Genomic DNA, 19,744 nt, shown 5'->3' on the forward strand with positions numbered 1-19,744 from the left:
ATCTAGAGGAAGGGTAGAGCTGGGGTAGGTGGGGATGATCTTTGGAGCCACTGCCACTCTGGCAGCCACTCTTTCTCTGCAAAAAATGGCTGAGCCTCAGCCTTCACAGGAAGTAACAGGGGCTCAGCAAGCAGTATTTTGTGTGCCAGATTTTCCATCTTCATATCTTTTTTGGTGCGGTGTGTACTCAGGTCTCTATCATTAATTTGGTCATCTTATTTCTTTGCACATTTTGCATAAAACTCACTTTTCAGATGGGTTTCCTAAATTTTTCTCAGCCTGCACCTTTTTTTTTTTTTCTCTTAACCAGAACATATTTGTTGTTTGTTTTGTCTTGTTTCTTCTTTTTTGTTTTTTGCTTTTTTTGAGATGGAGTCACACCCTGTCACCCAGTCTGGGGTGCAAAGGTGTGATTTCAGCCCACTGCAACCTTTGTCTACTAGGTTAAAGGGATTCTTCTGCCTCAGTTTCCTGAGTAGCTTGGATTACATGTGCCTGCCAACAAGCCCACTTTTTTTTTTTTTTGTATTTTTAATACAGACATTGTGGCAGTCAGTTACTGTGGGATGAAATGAGGGGAATGAATGCAGAAATGAAGACAAAGACAAACAATATTTGTTTTAAAAGAGGGGTCAGGGTGCTCATTGCTTCTAGTCAGCAAAGGCACTGAGCTTCTACAGGCCTTCATATTTTTTAGGCAGAATGAACAGGGAGGAAATGTAATTGTTAGTCAGCTGGTTGATTTATCACAGGCTCACATAACTGCTTTCTTTATACTACAGACTTCAGATGTTCCTATATATAACCACAAGAAATACTGTGCTTGGGGCATGACTGCCCTCAGTATTCCTTCTGGAACCAGACATGGCATGTCAGGTTATCAACATGCTGCTTTCAGGAGAACAGTTTGCTCTCTGCTCATAGACCTTCCAGTCATTACTGAGTTGGTCACAACCCTCATTCTTTTGGCCTGCAACATCTCCATTTAGTTTTTGCAATAATTGAGCAAAGGGGATTGCAGACTGTGCAGCTCTCAATTGCTGTTTGGTGGTCCAGCTGCTTTTGCAGACAATGAGCATAAAACAGAGACATAATAACATTACCTGATAATCACAAAAAAAAAAAGACATTGAGGTGAGGTTTGGAGGAGGTCCAAAGATTAAGGCTCTCTAAGCCTTGCTGGAATTCTGCCTGAGTTTTCAGGCATGGCCAAAATACTTGATTATGCTTATTCAAGTTAAGAATTTTACTTTGTAAGTCATTAATATCAAAAGTAACATTGGATGTGAAAGCTCCCTGTAAATGGGCCTTTACAAGTTTCCCTGGATATTTCTTGTTTTATTCCAAATTGGTTACACAAATATAAGTATGCTTAAAATGACAATGCAATTGCTTCTGCAACTACAAGTGTGTTCTTGTTTTCCTATCCACAGAACTGCGGTCTTTAACATTGCTGCTTCCGTGTATATTTCAGTGTTGTTTATTTTTATGCATCCATGCCTGCTTGGCTGTACACATCCAATTTTCCACATATTGAGCTGCTTGAATGGAGCTGTGCATTGCTACTAAGGACACCACAACAGACGTTATTAGCATTCCTAAGGAGATTTTCACAAAAATTTTCATGCCTAAGGCTCTACAAGCACAATGAGTATGCTGAGTAAGAAAAAGTTTTAAAAAATGGAAACCAGAGGTGGCCACACAAGGCTCAGACAGATTTACAAGCATCCATAATCTGGAATTGTGACCTAGAATTACTAGTGTGGATATACTGTATGTTTGTACTGTGCTATGATTAAGGGAATAATACAGTTGACAGGAATCGCAAGTCAGTTGTGCGTCATTTACCTGGATTTGGTCCTTTTTGCTGCTAGAGAAACATAAGTTTAAAAACACAAATTGTAAATTAAGTGGTAATATTTTCTACAGAAGTAACATTAAAACTGTGTTCAGCACAATTGCTATAATTAGATAGTGTTCCAACACAAATTCTGCCATTCATATAGTGGAGTGCTGCATTCCCTATTGACTCCTGAATTGGACATCTCTTTCCTTGATAATACCATTGAGGCAAAAGTGGGCTAGAGCCTGTTCCATGCTAAGGGAACCTTGTTGCAGGTTGGGATTGAATTCCAGCCCAATGTAGTGAAGAGATGCTGACCAGCGTCAGTGAAGTTTATGCCACAAGGTCGGATTTTCCTCTCTCCCAACTAAATGACCACAGGGACCCAGAAAATAATGTCTACCAATAGCATGAACTGTTGTCTAGCTAGGGGGGCAAGACACTGGGTCCAAGGAGTGTGGTAAGAATTCTCCAAGAGAGCCCATTCTGTATAATTAATACAATTTGGAGGATGGGGCTGGGAGTGAGTAGTAGCTACACCAGTAATGTTAAAAGAGCTAAGGCCTAACAGGTACATGATTTTTCCATGGTAACTCAACCATACTTGGAATTAATTTGTAAGGCCACTGAAGTTGAGTGATGTACCTGGGTGATGCATAAAGGAAGTCCCTCCAATGGTGCAGCATAATTGATAATCATTGTTCTGAGAGTCTAATTACTCTTTGTCAGGGGGTGTTAGGGGTCCTGGTTCCCATCCTCCATGATCATGACAGATGTCAAGGGGAGTGTCACTCCAAATTACACTCCATAATACTGGGGTATTGGAAACATATGCCCTGTATCTTTTTGTCTCTGCACAAGGAAAACCTACTGCACAGGACGTTACAGGTAACATGGCCATAAACTTGAAGTCAGGGGTGTTTGCCTCACCCTGATGCTCCAGCAGTTTCAAGTGACTCATGGCTTGTAATGGAGGAGCCGGATCCATAGTTGGGATCCATGGCTCTTTCCAGTCTCCATTTACATGGTTGCAAACACATTGACAGCACCCACACAGTTTATCCATCTCTTGTGAAAACACAAACATACACTCATCCCAACATCAGTGAAGTTACTGAGCCTTTCCATCGTTCTTAGGGGGATTTTCATAATATATTTGGGTATACTTTCCTTTTTTCCCTATAAAACTTACCAGTGTTGTTCTGCTGTAGTCTTACTATCTGTGCCAGGAGTCAAAAAATTTAACTAAATAAGTTAAAAACAAATTAAAGTAAAAGTAAATGTATTTTGTTTGAGGTGGTAACTGGTCTCCTGTTTCCCCTTTCTGTTTTTTCAGCACACGTTGTAATGTTTAATTTGTCCATTCTATAATTCCTTGTCCTTGAGGGTTGTAAGGAATTCCTGTTTTACGAATGATTGAGCATATCTGTAAAAAATTTTAAAAAACATAAATAACATAAGCGTGTCCATTGTCAGTTTGTAATTGTTTAGGAACTCACTATATGAGCAAATGATGACAGACTACGTCATTGTATGTAACCAGCTCTCTGACCTGGTTTGCATGTAGCATGCCGCATATGAGAGTAAGTGTCTATAGTCACATGAACAAAGGAGAGCTTGCCAATGGCAGCTTTGTGAGTAGCATCCATCTGCCAGATTTCATTTGAAGCTAAGTCTCATAGGTTACAGCCTTCTATGGGTGTGACTCCAGTGACATGCTGGCAAGTAGGACGGGCTTGTATAGGCTGCAACCTGGCTCTTAGGCAAATGAAGCATACGAGTCAAGACCGAGTTTTGATGCAGTAATACAGGAGAAGTTTGAGCTTGTTGAAATGCAGAACAATCAACTTATTGGCTCTATTATTACCTGGAAATAGGGGTGTTGGGAGTTGTGTGAGAGAGCAAATATAAGAAATATAAAAAGCAGCACAAGAGCAAACAGCCTGTTGAAGTCTTAGAAACAAGTTAAACAGCTTCAGTTCTAGGGTGCTTTTAATAGTGGCAGTCCGAATGTGACTGGCTACATTTACAACATAGGCTGAATCACAGAGAATGTTAATAAGAGATAAAGCAGTGAGCTCTAAAACCTGAATAACCGCCATTAGTTCTGAGCATTGGGCTGAAACTCTGGGGTTTTTAATTGTATGAGCATGCTTATACCATAAGTAGCTTGGAGACCGTTGGAAGGGCCATCAGTAGAATAGGTCTGGCTGTCTGAAATGGGCTTGCGAGGAGTAATCACAGGGAAGATGAAAGGTTGAACTTTTAAAATGGCAAAATTTTGTCTGACGCATAATACTTGTATACTATTCCTACATAATCTGAAAGAGCAATTTGCCACACAGTCAACATTTCCCATGCTGCAACCTGTCGTTGGGAATCCAATATTCTTCCTCATACTTTTAGACTGGCTCTAAAAGGAGAAAAGTAATTTTGTCTGGATCATATCTCTTAAGTGATTTTGATCTATCCCTACCCCTTGTTATAAATTGAGTAGTTAAATAAAGATAAACTTGCAGAGATTTTAATCTCTGATTGAAATTCAAAAAAAAGCCATTCTATTACAATGACATATTTTTCTATCATCTGGCCTAAAAATCCTGTTGGAGACTGGGGGCTAGAAGGAATGAAGAGAATCAAAATCTTTCATGGCTGTAGCTGGGAGGCATGTGTTTGCTGAAGAATCTGCACTACAAGCTGTAATTCAGCTTCTGCCTCCTTAGTAAGTTGCTGGAACAACTGGTTTGTCTCCTAAGCCCATTGCTCCTAATGAAGAATTTCCTTGGAGGGTCTGAGTGTTTGAGTTGATGAGTAACAATACCTAGGGTTGGGCACAGCCAATTTATATCTCCTAATAGTTGTTGGAAATCATTGAAAGCTTGTAATCTGTCCCTACGGAGGACGACTTTCTGAGGTTGAACATCTTTTCCAGTAACAATAGTGCCTAAGTGTTGCTATGAGGTGGTTGTTTCTACCTTTTCTTGAACTGTTTTGAGATTTCCCCCTGTTTTGCTTCTCTCAACATTTGGTGTAATAACTCTTCCATTGGAGCAGCCAAAAGAATTTCATCTACATAATGAATGATGTAGGAAGCAGGAAATATTTTCTGAGGCTCCTTTAAGGACTGTCCTACAAAATGCTGAAATAGCGTAGGACTGGTGAGGATGCTTTGGTGCAAAACTTTGCTTATCCTTCCCATGTAAGGGTATAATAAGGAAATAATCTTTAAAATCTATTACTATGAGAGGTGAATCACTTGGAATGGCTGCGAGGAATGGCAGACCCTGCTCTAATGCACTCATTGATTTAATCTGCACATTAATAGCTGTCAAATCATGTAGCAATTTGCTGGTAAAGTGGTCTGTTTTTATATACTAAAATTTTGCTGAAACTTTACACTTGTGTTCGTGCTACTTAATGTTTAAAATTGTCTGTGTGTATGTACACACACATATATATACAAATACAGATGTATGATATGTGTATATATACATACATTTATATACACATACCAGGGTGTATAGGTATACATACATAAACTCTGGGTATTATATATGTGTGTATCAAATACATGTATATACACACATTCATATGTGTGCATATGTGTATATACACATAAGTGTGTGTATGTGTATATATATACACACATAAGTGTGTGTATGTGTATATATACACACATAAGTGTGTGTGTGTATATATATACACATATACATATACGTATATATATTCATATTTGTCTATGTGTATATACACATAAGTGTGTGTATTTATATATATACACATATACATATTTATATGTATATGTATACATATGTGTGTATACATGCACATATATATATATGCATATGGGTTTATATATGTATATATGTTTGTGTGTGCGTATATATACATATACACATACACGCACATATTGTATGTGTGCATATATATGTATGTAATACATATATATGTAATACCTAGGGTTTATGTATGTATAACTGTACACTCTGTTATGTATATACAGATGGTATGTCTATATGTATGTATACACATACATATATACATACACACATATGTATGTGTATATATCTTACACGTGTATATATACACACATAAACACACATGTATATAAGCGTGTGTATATATGTATATATGTATGCTCTGTATATATGTGTGTGTATATATATACACACATACACACATATATGTATTTATATTACATACATATATACATATGTGTGTATGTGTATATATATGTATGTGTATATATGTGTGTATATATGTATAATTCCTAATTCATTATATATAATATATATAAATGTATATACACACACACACACACACACACATATATATATATATAAAATTCCTTGTTTGTTTTCTAAGCCCATTCAACCCAAAAACTTCCAGGTATGTGGGAAGCCTAAGAGAGACTATGTAGTAGTTTGATTGAAGCAAGAGTCTTTAACAGAGTTTGAGTCTTTATGCTACCCCTGGTTTCCCTTACTATTTTCCTAGCAAAACATTGACATTCTCTTAAATACGGGGGGTTGACTTTGAAACTTATCATTTTCTTCATATTTAGATATCATTGTAGCTGGATGCAGAACAGTTGCCTCAACAAATAAAAAAAAAAGTTTCCATTTCTTTTCTTCTTTTATAAAAACATCAGCAATCAAATGGTAATTTGTCTCTCTAGGGTAGCTTTTTTTTTGACTGTTGAAAGTGGAGATTTTCTGCTTATAGATGGGACATAGAGCCTCATAATTATTAGGGAGACATCACAGGAAGGGAAAGTTGGAAACTAGACATTTTAGGCAAAGGGCTGACAAGGCTCTATGCTGAGAAACATCTTATCCTACTAGGTCTTCCTTTAGGATCCGAAATATTAAATTAAAACTCTGATTACAAACAGTTTTCTGTCAAATGTTAGAAAAAGAGGGTTAGGGCTTGATAAATGTTCCCTACACTATGCCTCTTAGATTAATAGGACAGTGAAGAAGGAGAAGAAAAAAATGCAGAACAAAGTATTCAATTGGGATAAGAAAACTTTTTGTACAGTGTTCTAAATGTCTACCATTGGTTCCCAAAAAGGTTTTACCAAGTTAAAATTTAGAATAAAAACTTGAATTTCATTTGTTTCCAAGACACCACCAAAACAGCAACATTTGAATAATATTGCTGACTACTAAATCACCAACTGAATCCACCCAATAAGAATATATCTCCTGGTTGCAACATTGCCTACAAAGAAAAAATAAAGGACATGACTGCCATAAGCAGAAAGGCAAGAAAATAAAATTGAAAATTCTGGAAATCCTGTTGCCAACATCCTGATGGACTGTCATTGACTGGCTTTAGTTCAGAAGTCTTTAGATAACACGGAGGTATAGCCTTGGCCAGAAACTTTCAATTGTCTCAAGACCGATTCTAAGTCTCTGCATGCATAAGCTGCTTTGTGAAGAAAAATGAGTCGGAACAGAGCCAACATTTTCATCAACTGAGGATGTTGGGGGATTGTCCAAATTCTCTCTATCTGGACTGCCACTTGAGTCTTATAAGGCTGGAAGTCATCCTATTGATTTGAACTGGCTGACACTGGCTCAGTGTTGTTTGCTCTTGAGTACAAAAATGAAAAAAAAAAAATCTTAGGACAAAATCCTCAGAAATACAAGTAATGTAAAGAAGTTGAAGAAGTGCGCCTATACTCCTACTCAGTCTTCTAATATATTGCTTTCTCAGAACATGTATCAAATATATATAAATTGAAAATGGGCCTTTGGTCTGTTTTCCTCCTTTTTATATTTTGGACTGGTTTTCTTCTTTGCCTTCCTATATTAAACATGCTATTTGTCTCTGAATCTCTCTATTGCCTGTGTGGCTTTCTGTTGCTCTGCAGCAGTTAAGATTTGGCTTAGGAATGACATAACATGCAGCCAAGTAAAATCAAAATTCGGGTAAGATTTTGGAAAGCCTCTTTCTATCCGGGTTATCATAATACATTTCTGGGTCCCAATCTATGTGTTTAAAGTCTTGTAATACAAAGAGAATCAGGAATTTAGAGGCAACATGTTTTTTGGTCATTTTCTTTGTGGGTAGCAGTTTAATGGAGGGTTAGTTGGGAGAATTGAAGAAACTGAGAATGATAAAGTGACCAGAGAAGTCTCTGGATAGGGGACACAAGAAAAGCTGGAACATCTAGAAGTTTCTTTTGAGGGTTTTCTGGGGATTTGTTTCTCTGATTGCTGAGAATTGTTCACTATAGACAAGTCTGATGTGCTAAGAAGGCATGGCCAACATTACAATGTTTAGAAATATCTGAGTTTTTGCAGAACAAAGAAATCTGGCATATATGGTACCACAGACAATTTGCCTTCTCAATTGCAGAAAATGTCTAGATGTTGGATAGTATTGAGAGAGAAAATTTAAGTAGATAGGATGGATTCTTGCTAAAACTACTATAAGCAAAGAGACTTACTGAAATATCGGGCTGCATGCAAATTAAAAAAAAAAAACAAAAACCTGTACAAACCTGCAGTCCACTCATATAAAGAATAAACCTTTATAAATCAATTCTTTTGCATTTTTTTGGCCTAAAATATGCCTACAGATAATCTGATAAAAGAAGAAGAATATTCTGCATAAAAACACTTATCTTTCAGAAAATAGTCTCTATTTATTTTACCCAGTGGTCTTCAGTGTGTTCTGATGAACACTTTTGCAGTCACATGGATGTACCACTATATATATCTGTCTGCTATTTTGAGGTATCATTAGACTTTTTTTTTTTCTTCACTATAGAGAAGTCAGATTGAAAGCTTAAGAGGGAAAAAAAATGACTGTTGACAGCACAGTTAGGAGAGAGATGTATTTCTCACTATGAGGCAGGTTCTGATGATTTTATGATTTAAGAAAAGAGTGTGCTTACTAGTCTTGAAAAAGTACTAGTTGGTTTGAGTCAGAACCTTGACCCAGGACTGAAATTTAGCTGAAGTAAAAATTTATAGTGGCTCAGCTCACAGTGGAAAGCATATGCAGAAAGAAGAAGAAGAAGGAGAAAAGTGCTCTTTGAAGCACATTGAAGCCCCTTGTGTAAAAGGAATAGAGACTGTTTTCTGGAAGTATGTGCGTTATCTAAGAAGAAAAATACTTTTATGCAGAACATTCTTCTTTTATCAGATTATCTGTTGGCATAATTTAGGTAACAAAAAAAAGCAAAAATATTTGTTTGTTAGGCTTTGTTCCTTTACATGAGTGGACTGAAGATTTCTGCAGGTTTTTTAAACATCTGCCTGCAGCCTGGTATTTTAGCCTGTTTCTTTGTTCAAAGTAGTTTTAGCAAGAATCCATCCTATCTACCTAACTTTTCTCTCTCAATATTACCCAACATCTAGATATTTTCTGTAAGTGGGAAGGCAAATTGCCTGAGGTACTTTCTTTGTCCTGCAAACAACCTAGATATTTGTAAGCATTGTAATGTTGACCATGCCTTCTTAGCATGTCAGACTCGTCTATAGTGAACAATTCTCAAAAGTCAGAGAAACAAACCCCCAGGAAACCCTCAGAAGAAACTTCCAGATGTTCCAGCTTTTCTTGTGTTCCCTATCCAGAGACTCCTCTAGTCACTTTATCATCCTTATCTTCTTCAGTTCTCCCAGGCAGCCCTCCATTAAACCGTTAACCCTAAAGAAAATGCCTAAGAAACCTGGTGTATATAAATTCATGGTTCTCTTTTTATTATAAGACTTTAAACAGATACATTGGGACCTAGAAAAGCATTCTGATAACCCAGATGCATACAGACAGGCTTTCCAAAATGTTACCCAAGTGTTTGGCTTTACATGGCAACATGTTATGTCATTCCTAAGCCAAATCTTAAGTACTGCTGAGCAACAGGAAGCCACACAGGCAATTGAGAGTTTCAGAGAAAAATAGCATGTTTAATATAGGCAGGCAAAGAACAAAACCAGTGCAAAAAAAATATATATATATATGGGAAAGGAGACAGAAGTCCCATTTCCAATAAGAAGGGAGATGGTGCCCCTTAAAAACCACAACTAAATACCTACTGATTTTATGGATCAGTGGAAACAAAAAGACTTTCTAATGTGCATGTTAAAAAGCTTTCAAGAAACTGGAATCAAACCTCTTAATTAATCCAAACTGGTTATATTGAAATAAAAATCACATATAAATATTTCAGACTTTACAAAAAGGCTGAGAGAGGATTGTGTGGATTTTGTGAAACAATCCTCTCTATCTCCTGATTTAAATGAAATACAGGTATTCTTAATAAGCAAGTTTATTACTCAAACTTTAAATCAGAAGATAACTACAAAAGCAGACCATGGTAAAAGATAACACTGTAGAAAAAATTGTGGGTGGCATTCTTCATCTTTTACAGCAGGGCCCACAATGAGGCATGGGAAAGGAGGGAAAAGCAAGAGATAGACAAAGGCATTAGTGACTGAATTACAGGTATACAAAATCCAGGAGTTTTGAGCTGTACCTTCTAACTGCTGAAACTTTGGCAAGCCAGGACTCTTCAGGAAGAACTGCAGAGAAAACAAAACAATGCCACTTCAACCCAGTCCAGCCAGTGGTGGTGACCACTGGAAGGTGGAATGCCTGCAGAGACATAGTTTTTATTCCAGGGCCAGATTTTGGATGACCAGGTAAGACTTATGCATCCCAGGGCTCAATTCAGGCTTGAATTGTAGTCTCACCAATGCACCACAAGTAGCAAATTCTCACTGTGTGACATCACAAAGAGTGATTTGTCTCGGGTCCAAAAACTTGACGACAGTGCACATAAAGTGAAGTTAGAACCAAAGTTTAAGAAGGGAATTAAAATAGCTCTCCACAGTGGAAACCCAAATTGGTTCTCCAGTGTGACACTGATGTTTGGGGTCCTCATATACTGGGAAATGGAAGAATGTGATGACTGATCTTGGAAAAAGCCTTATTCAGCTTGGCTTTGGAATTTTGCTTGGGACCAAACAAGTGCTGATGTGAAACCTTGGCCGACGACCTCTACCCGTGACTAATCAGAGGCTGACGTGATTATTTATACTAGTTCAGGTTATATTCCAAAGCGTGTCCAGAAAAGTGCCCACTAAAACTTGTTGTCACCCACCGTGTACTTTCCTCACCTGAAGAAAAGCCGCTATTTTTGGAAGTCCACTGCTTATACAAAAGATGAGGATGTTTCCTTGTTGTTTTTGCTTTTCAATCAGTATGTTTGTGAGCATATTTTGTGCATAAAGAACAAAGATCTGTCTATGTTGGACTGTGTTTCTTCATGTGAGTGGGCTGAAGGTTTGTGCAAGTTTAATAATATGTGTCTGTAGCCTATTTTTTGGTAAGCTGGATCTTTGTTCCTAGAAGTTATACCAAGGGCCCCAACTACCTAACTATTCTCTTCTGTTAGCGAGAGTAAAACGCTACTACCTAACTAACTGCCGTTAGACAGAATTGATCTTTCTAGCTACTTCCTGCTAGGGAGGGGGGTTGTGCAATGAAACATAACAGCTGGAGCTCCACCTGAGGCCAGGATAAGGTTTCACAGAAACATGGTGTTTTCATAAGTGGTTTCATTTGCAGTACCGTTTGGAGTTTGATTTCCTCTGTGTGAGAAGAAAAAATTTGGGTTATCAAACCATACGTTATAAAATGAGATGAGCTGAGGAAATAAACAGCTTAAAAATTCTGAGGCTGCTGACAGGCCCTGTAACTGACAGCTATAGTTATGCCAGAGAAGTTGTGGATGCATAGGGCTTGGTTTTGTTAGCTTTCTTAGTCTTACCCCCACAAAGACAAACACCACTTGAGACTAGAAGATAATGTCCAATGTAAGATTTGAAAGAAATCTTTCTATTTTTCTTGTTCATTTCTGTAAAAATCAAATATAATAGGCCTGAGTTGACAGCAAAATAGTCTAAAATTTAATAGTTAAAATAATTATTGGCATAAACTGTGGGCCAAATTATTGTTCTTAAATCGGCTTTCTACATTGCCTTTGGCGAAACTCTTCTTCATGAGGAACCTCTGATAAGACCTCTCAAAGCCAAGCACAACCGTGGGTTTTACTTCCAAATACCCATGTGTTGCAGGAAGTTACGGACTCCAAAGAGAGGGACCTGCTGAAGCTTTGGCAGAATAATATAAATTGTGAAGATTTCATGGACATTTATTAGATCCCCAAATAAGTAATCTTATAATTTCCTATGCCTGTCTTTATTTAATCACTTAATCCCTTCATCTTCATAAGCTGAGGATGTATGTCACCTCAGGACACTGTGATGATTGTGTTAACAGCACAAATTGTTTGTAAAGCATGTGTGTTCAACAATATGAAATCTGGGCACCTTCAAAAAGGAACAGGATAACAGTGATGTTCAGGGAACATTGGAGATAACCATTAGGTCTGACTGATTGGGAGCCGTGCAGAACAGAACCATATTTCTCTTATTGCCAAAAACAGGTAAGAAAAATATCATTGAATTATTTCCCTAGTAAGGAATATTAATAATTAACAGCCCTGGGAAAAGAATGCATTCCTAGGAGGAGTCCTATAAAATGGCCGCTCTAGGGGTGTCTGCCTTATGCAGTTGCAGGTAAGGGATGAAGCACACCCTCGCCTCCTGCAGCACCCCCAGGATGGCTTGGATTAGGAAATTCCAGCCTGGTGAATTCCAGTAAGACTGGTTCTCTTCTCTGGATCCCTGTTAAGATGTTTATCAATGACACTGCATGCACAGCAGGACATGGAACTTCATTAGTAATTGTAGGTTCACCCTGACATTGTGATTTCACCCTGACCTTCTGCCTTGTGATCTTTTATTGCCCTATGGAGAATGTGATCTCTGTCTCCCATACCCTATTCGCACACTCCCTTCCCTTTGAAAATTGCTAATAAATCTTGCTGGTTTTGTGGGTTGTGGGACATCACAGAACCTGCTGACATGTGACATCTCCCCCGGACACACAGCTTTAAAATTTATCTCTTTTTTTGTAACCTATCCTTTTATTTCTCAGACTGCCTGACACTTAGGGAAAATATAAAAGAACCGAGGTTGAAATATCAGGGGTTGGTTCCCCCAATACCTATGAGTTGGTTAAACTTTTTGCTTCTTGAGATCCAAGTTAATGGGATTTCTGGGCATGTTAAGAAATGACATTCTTTGATATTTGGGGTTTCATAAAGACTGTTGCAGGGTCTAAAAAGGCCTTTGTTTTACAGCTTATTTATAATGACTTCTAGCCCTTTTCTACCTTCTGGTTTGGGAAATAACGCTTCTGGCCAGAAAAGATAGTGCAATCCTTAAGGTAAATACAGATGCATACAGTGATTGTAGCCCAGCAACATTTCTCTCGACATCCCATACTTCTTAGTTAATATTAGTTTCCACTTAGTGGAGAAAAAGAGTTTTTCCTGCAGCCATTCATATGGAGGCTTCTATATGGACCACAATATCTCTACCTAGTAATAAAGTGGGACTTTCAGGAATTATTAAATTGGTATGACTAAATAGAAGGCTGTTTCAACTATAACTAAGGGGCTGAGAAAATATTCTATAAAGGTCTTTTGCTGACACATCCATCATTGTCACATTAGGGGAGGAGAGAAAGCCAAGATTGAAAAGCAGAACAAAGACACCCACTCCAATATCCAGAAGAAAGTCTACTTTCCTCCCTTCCACCTTCAGAATCACCCAAGGATTTTGAAGAGTTTGGAACTGTCTTTTGTGTAATCAGTTGGCTCCCAGGAAATAGTTTATTGTCCATTTTTTTGGCATAAACACAGTGAGACCTGGTGGGTTCGGGTTGGCATATTTGTTTCTTTTTGGACTGTGAGTCCAGCCTTTATAAATTACTGTTTCAGTTCCTGATTAAGCCTGGGCCAAATCCTTGAGCCAAACTTTTACATCAGCTCCTGATAGATCATGAGATGAGCTGAGCAGTAGATATAAATTATGACAACAACTCCTGATTATTTCTAGGCAAGTTTCTTGGGTTAAGCTTTCTAATTATTCTCAGACCAAGACCCTGAGCCAAGCTGAATTGCGTGATCTTCAAAGCAGCCCACTGACTGAAATCATTTCTTTCTCTTGCTAGTTTGTAATAACCCAGAACCCCAGCCTCATAGTGGGAAACACATTTGAGTCCTTATTTGATTGACAGAGAGCTTTCTTGTCGTGCTTTTTTTTTCTTTAATCTCAACTTTGTTTCTCAGCTTCTTACTTTTTTTTTAATTAAGGCAAAGATCTTTGGGTATACTTACAGACAAAGGGATACTATTACATCTTGGTGCATTGTTGAGATTACACATATGTTGCTGCATGGGCTGGGAAGAAAATAATTCATCAGAATGGTAAAAGCAGACTTTAAACTTTCAAATTCATTTAAAAAATATCTTGTTTGTTTTAAGACTTTTTAATTTTTTTCATAAAGAGACTGGCAGTGACATGAGATTTAGAGGAGGTCCTAGGTATGCTAAAAGTTTCTACTTGAGGCTACGTCTCAGTGTTATCTGATTACCATTAGGGTAATTCTGGTCTGTGACAACTCATCAGGCCATTGACACAAGGACTTCCCATTTTTTTCTATAGAATTTACATTTTTTCTTTTCACAGCTATAATGTCTTTCATATTTTTTTCTATGCAGTGTTGTGGGCATTTTTACAGCTCTAGGTATACAGGTTTCCTTAACACAGTCACTCCTTGTCTTAGTAATTAGTAGTGTAATTTAAAAAGGTTTGTTTTTGGGATTTCTGTGAAACAAGAGGAATTCAAGATTTCACTATAAATTGTTACCTATAAAGGACCTTTTTGTCCCTCAATAATAGATAATCATGGCACTGTATGGGAGGGATTTAACTGCAAATAAATACTCTTTCCTTTATTTGGAATTTTTTACAAAGATATTATTTTCTTTCACATAAAAGTTACACCATGAGACAAGTTAATTTTTGAATGTTGGGAGGCATTTAGTGGAGACAACATATCTAACCCAAAATCTCTCTCCCTAACTGTTGAATAAAAAGAATTTTGTCTCAGAATTTTCAACCTAGGATTTCTAACCTTACATCACTCCCTAGTGAAATGAGATTTATTTCCTACCTGGATCCTTCTCAATCCATTGCCCAAAACTTACAGTTTTGAAATTCTTTTCCCATTAACATTCCACCACCAGTGATTAGCCCCCATGTCCTATCTTTAAACAGGCAGCCTCCACTATTAATTGTTGGTAGAAAACCAGTGTTAAAGAGCAGATTTTAACCTCTTTGCTTTCCCCATCTAATGAAGGGCCATTCAGACATTCAGTTTCTACCATTTTGAGCCAGCTGTACTTCACTGCAATAATTTTGCATTTAAAACGTTTGAAAGTCAGTCTTTATCATTCTTGGAGATTCTGATGTTTCACTGGGAACTTGGTTAGGAAAGCCAAAGTTAGTATGAAGACGCTTCCTCTATTAAAATGTCTAGCATAAATTTTATTACTACATACCATTTGCAAGACCTCTGGGGTAACATTCAAGCCTTTGGGGTTCAGTGGGTCTAGGACAAAAGCAGGGCAGAAAGCTACAGCCTTTCACTGGTGAGTGTAGCTAGTGCTTCTGACTAGCTCATCCAGATTTATGTGTAAAGGCTATGCTTGCATTTCTAAGCAGCACCTATTGCAGTTTTGGGGGCACAGATGAGACAAAGGAAAAAGATGAAAAAGGATACTCTAACACTTTCTATTTATCGTGGGTAACACCAAAAGGAGGAAGTCATCTGAATGACACCTTGTTTAGCATCTGTTTCTAAATAGCAACAAAGCATCTGTGGACTGCACTCCCCTTGAGTGCACTTGGAAGCCCTGGAACTCCATTGACCCTGAGTCTCTAAATTTATAAACAATAATAATAATATTCAACTGGCAACAAGGTGGCCATGTGGCCGTGTTCCTGATAGGAGGACAAGCATTCTCAAAGAAGTGTAATTTCAATAATAGCTGACAACTAGGTCTTTTTGCTATGCAGAAAACCTCCAGATTTTGTAAACATTGTAAAATTACCCCTGGGTCTTTGGGAACCATATGAGGTAAGTCTACAGTACACAATTTTCCAAAGTCAAAGAGACAAATCTCTAGAGAACTGTCAAATGCAATTTCTGAGTGCCCTATCTGACTCCTTTAACCGGGGCTCAGAATTGTTGTATAAAAACACCTCTTATTGTGCAATCCCGGTAAACCTCCAACTTTACTGCTGCCCCTATAACAAATGCAGAATGAATACTGTGATACTAAGGTTTAAATTTCCTTCTCATTGCAGTAAACTTATACACATAAAGCTGGACTTAACACAGTTCCCTGATGAACCTGATAGACTTACACAGGCTTTCCAACATTTCAACCAACAGCCTCATCTTATGTGCAGAAATGCAGTGCAACTTTTAAGCCACATTTTAACTACTGCTGAAAAACAGGCAGCACTGCAGACAGCAAAGGAATTTGAAGATGAACAATGGACATCCTCTAGTCAGTCAAAAAATAAACAGAAGTGAAGGATGAAAAATGGGTAACAAAAAGTCGGAATTACTATTTCCAACACAAAGAAAAACAGTGCTGTTTGAAAACCCCAAATGAAGCCTTAGTAAACCTAGAGATGAATAGAAAAGAAATCACTTTCTACTGTGCATATTAGCAGGCTTCAAAAGAACCAGAACAAAACTTGTTAATTACTCTGAACCGTCCTTTTTGAAATCAGAAACTAGAAAAAATATCTCACAGGTTATTTGGAAAGGCTGAGAGAAGCTTTAGCAAAACATTCATCTCCATCTCCTAATTCAATCAAGGGATACACAATTTTAAAATAGTAGTTTATTTCTCAGCCATCCTCTAATATCAGAACAAAACCACAGACGCAGGCCATGGAATCAGATAGCACTGTGGAAAACTTTCTGGGGTGGCTTTTTTGATCTTTTAAAACAAGAACTGGAAAGAGGAGACCTAGAAAGTAGAAGGGAGTCACAAGAGAATGAGAAAGGCATTACTGGCCGCTTCAGAGGCCTACAAGGTCCAGAATCTCCAAGATGCACCTGCTGATTTCTACTAGTGTGACAAGCTAGGGCACTTTCAAATGAATTGCTCAGGCCGAAAAAGAATATATCTCAACTTTGTCCAGCCTATGAGGGAGACCAGTGAAAGTAGGAGTGTTCCCAGAGACTTAGGTCACCTGGTCCAGTGTATATTTCCCGGATTGTTCAGCAGGAATAATGGTTCCCCAGTCCTAACAGCCATTGTGATCTACAGGATTCAAGTAATTATGGAGGCAAAATGGAAATTAAACAACAACAACAACATTTTTCTAAATTCTACAGACTGTTTCTCCATTCTTCTCTCCAATTCAGAGCTCTCCTCCTCCAATAGTGAAGAGAGTTAGCTAGCTTGCCTTCTATAGACAGAAAGAGAAGTGTCCCCAGAAACTTCTCGGCCCACTGATCAATGCCTCGTTTCCACATGAGATAAAAAGCAGCCTGTAAAAAAACATTCAAGCAGCAGGCACCAATAAATGAACTAGAACAGAAAGTTGTGTCTGAAGACCTGACTCCAGCTACACAGATAGAAGAACCTCCATCTCACTCAGAAACTTGCAGAAACTTCAAGCTTACTCAAATGGGAAAACAAGGCCTGAAATAGAAATGCATTTGTCCATTTTATAATCAGTGGACTTCCAGAAATATTTCTTTTCCTTTGGTGAACATAAAGAGAGTGGGAGAGTGGGAGCAAGTGCCTTCCAGGGAACAATTTTCTTTTCTTCCTGGACTGTGAACCCTACCTCTATGAATCATTAGTTCAGCCTCAGATCAGTTCTGGACAAAATCTTAGGCCACAGATTCACTTCAGCTTCTGAAAGGTTGTTGGCTAAGCTGAGTAGCCCCTATGAATATTCACTTTAGCCACTAATAGGTACTGGGCCGAGGTCTCAGGCTAAGCTTTCTGATTGGGCTAGGATCTAAGGTGCCAGGTCGAACTACGTCACACATTTTTTAAGACAGCCCACAGACTAAGTGCATTTCTTACCATTCAAAACACACAAAAACGCTAAATCCAACTTTCATATTGGTTAACCCATTTTGACCACATCACTGCTGGCATCGAGCTTTTTTATTTCACTTATTAAACTTTCTCTTCAACCTCAGTGCTCTGTAGTCTTTGAAAATGTTTCTGGGATCTTTATTCTTCTGAAACATACAAAATAAACCCCCAGTATTACCTTAGATATGTAGAGACTCTTATGTGTTTGTGTACTGGTGAGATGTAAATAATAGCAAAATTGTGATGGGCTTCCTGGGAACACACTAATGCACTGCTAAACTATCTGGCAAAAAATTAAAAAAAAAAAGAATATTGGGTCTCAAAATCTAAAGCTCAGCTCTCTGAGACTTCAGTACAGTACCTGGGTCTGGTCTTATCAGAAGATAACAACGTACAGGGTCACGAAACAATTCAGCCAATTTTTCTTAACAGTTAAGAATATTCTTGGGCATTATTTGATTTTTCAGATGGCAGGTACCTAAGTACGGAGAAGTAGCTCATCTTTAATACCACCTCATAGAAGAAACTAAGGCAGATAAAACTCACTGGTTAACTTAAGAACCTAATACTCAAAAAAAATTAACCAGTTAAACAAATCTTACTTAAGGCAGAAGCCCTCGGTTTTTTCATAGTAAAGACATTTAATCTCCATATATCAGATATAGAGAAAACAGACGTAGAAATTATGGATGAGGCTTGAGGTCCAGCTCAACATCCAGTGGTGTAACTAAGAAAGAAACTCAGCTTGGTTTCTAAAAAGAAACGGGTAACACACCTCTGAGCAGCTGCCTCAGTGACATTGTTGGTGCCAGAAACCATCAGGTTAACCATGAAAATAACATATCTGTTTCTACACCACCCAGTATAGCAGTACTGTGTTTCCTTAAAAAAGTCTCTTGTGAACTGACAGTCACCTCCTTAAATATCAAGCTTTGCTGCTGAAGGATCTGCAGACCATTTGAAAGCCTGTAGTTGCCTGAACCCAACGGCATTCTATCAGGGGAAATTTGAGCTTCTGAACATGATTGCATACATATAGGGGTGTAAACCAGTGAAATAAATAATAAACACTTCTCTTGATATTCTCTGTACAGTTAAATTAATGAAAACACTCTTAGAAGGCAATCAGCTTAATTAAAAAGAGATTGATGCTATACGTATATTGAAGACGTTCATGTTTGTCTCCTCATAAATCTTGTTTCCTTGAAAAAGTTTTTTCTTTCAATCTACTAAATTACCTTTCTTCACTCTCTCTTGACACATTTGGTGCATGCATGCATGAAAGGTTCTTGGATAAAAGCTGATGATGAGGGACATCTTGAGGCCAACAGAAAAGGCACCACCCATCGTCTTTTATGAGATATCTGCATTTCTTATGTAGCTCTTGGAATTAGAAGTGAATAATACCTCCGAAAATGAAAGCCTGACTCTTCCTTACAGCTCTGATTTTTTTTTGGAGACGTGGTCTCACTCTGTCACCAGGCTGGAGTGCAGCGGTACACCATCAAATCATTGCAACCTCTGCCTCCTAGGTTCAAATGATTCTCCTGCCTCAGCCCCAAACTAGATGAGACTAAAAGTGCCCACCAACACGCCCAGCTAATTTCTGTATTTGTAGTAGAGATGGGGTTTCACCACGTTGGCCATGATCTCTTGACTTCTTGTTCCCCAAACATGGGCCTCCTAAAGTGCTGTGATTACAGCTGTGTGTCACTATGCCCAGCATCACTGAGGCTTTTTTATTAGGCCCTGGAAACTATTCGTATCCGAGTTCTTAAAGGGCATCAGCAAGAGGTCAATCATCCAATTGCAAAATTGGTAAAATAAAATTTTATAAC

At 38.0% G+C, this 19,744-nt stretch overlaps 1 long non-coding RNA gene across 1 annotated transcript; it reads right to left on the reverse strand.

Annotated features, from left to right (window-relative positions):
• Positions 1-3,108: 3,108 nt before the first annotated feature.
• On the reverse strand, positions 3,109-10,566 carry LOC129053207 (uncharacterized). The gene is made up of 2 exons (XR_008518260.1): positions 10,332-10,566; positions 3,109-3,269 (listed from the first exon to the last, which is right to left on the reverse strand). It is a non-coding gene; the product is annotated as an uncharacterized LOC129053207 (long non-coding RNA).
• Positions 10,567-19,744: the final 9,178 nt, after the last annotated feature.

The sequence above is a fragment of the Pongo abelii genome, chromosome Y (genome assembly GCF_028885655.2).
Source record: "Pongo abelii isolate AG06213 chromosome Y, NHGRI_mPonAbe1-v2.0_pri, whole genome shotgun sequence".
In the NCBI taxonomy this organism is placed as follows: domain Eukaryota; kingdom Metazoa; phylum Chordata; class Mammalia; order Primates; family Hominidae; genus Pongo; species Pongo abelii.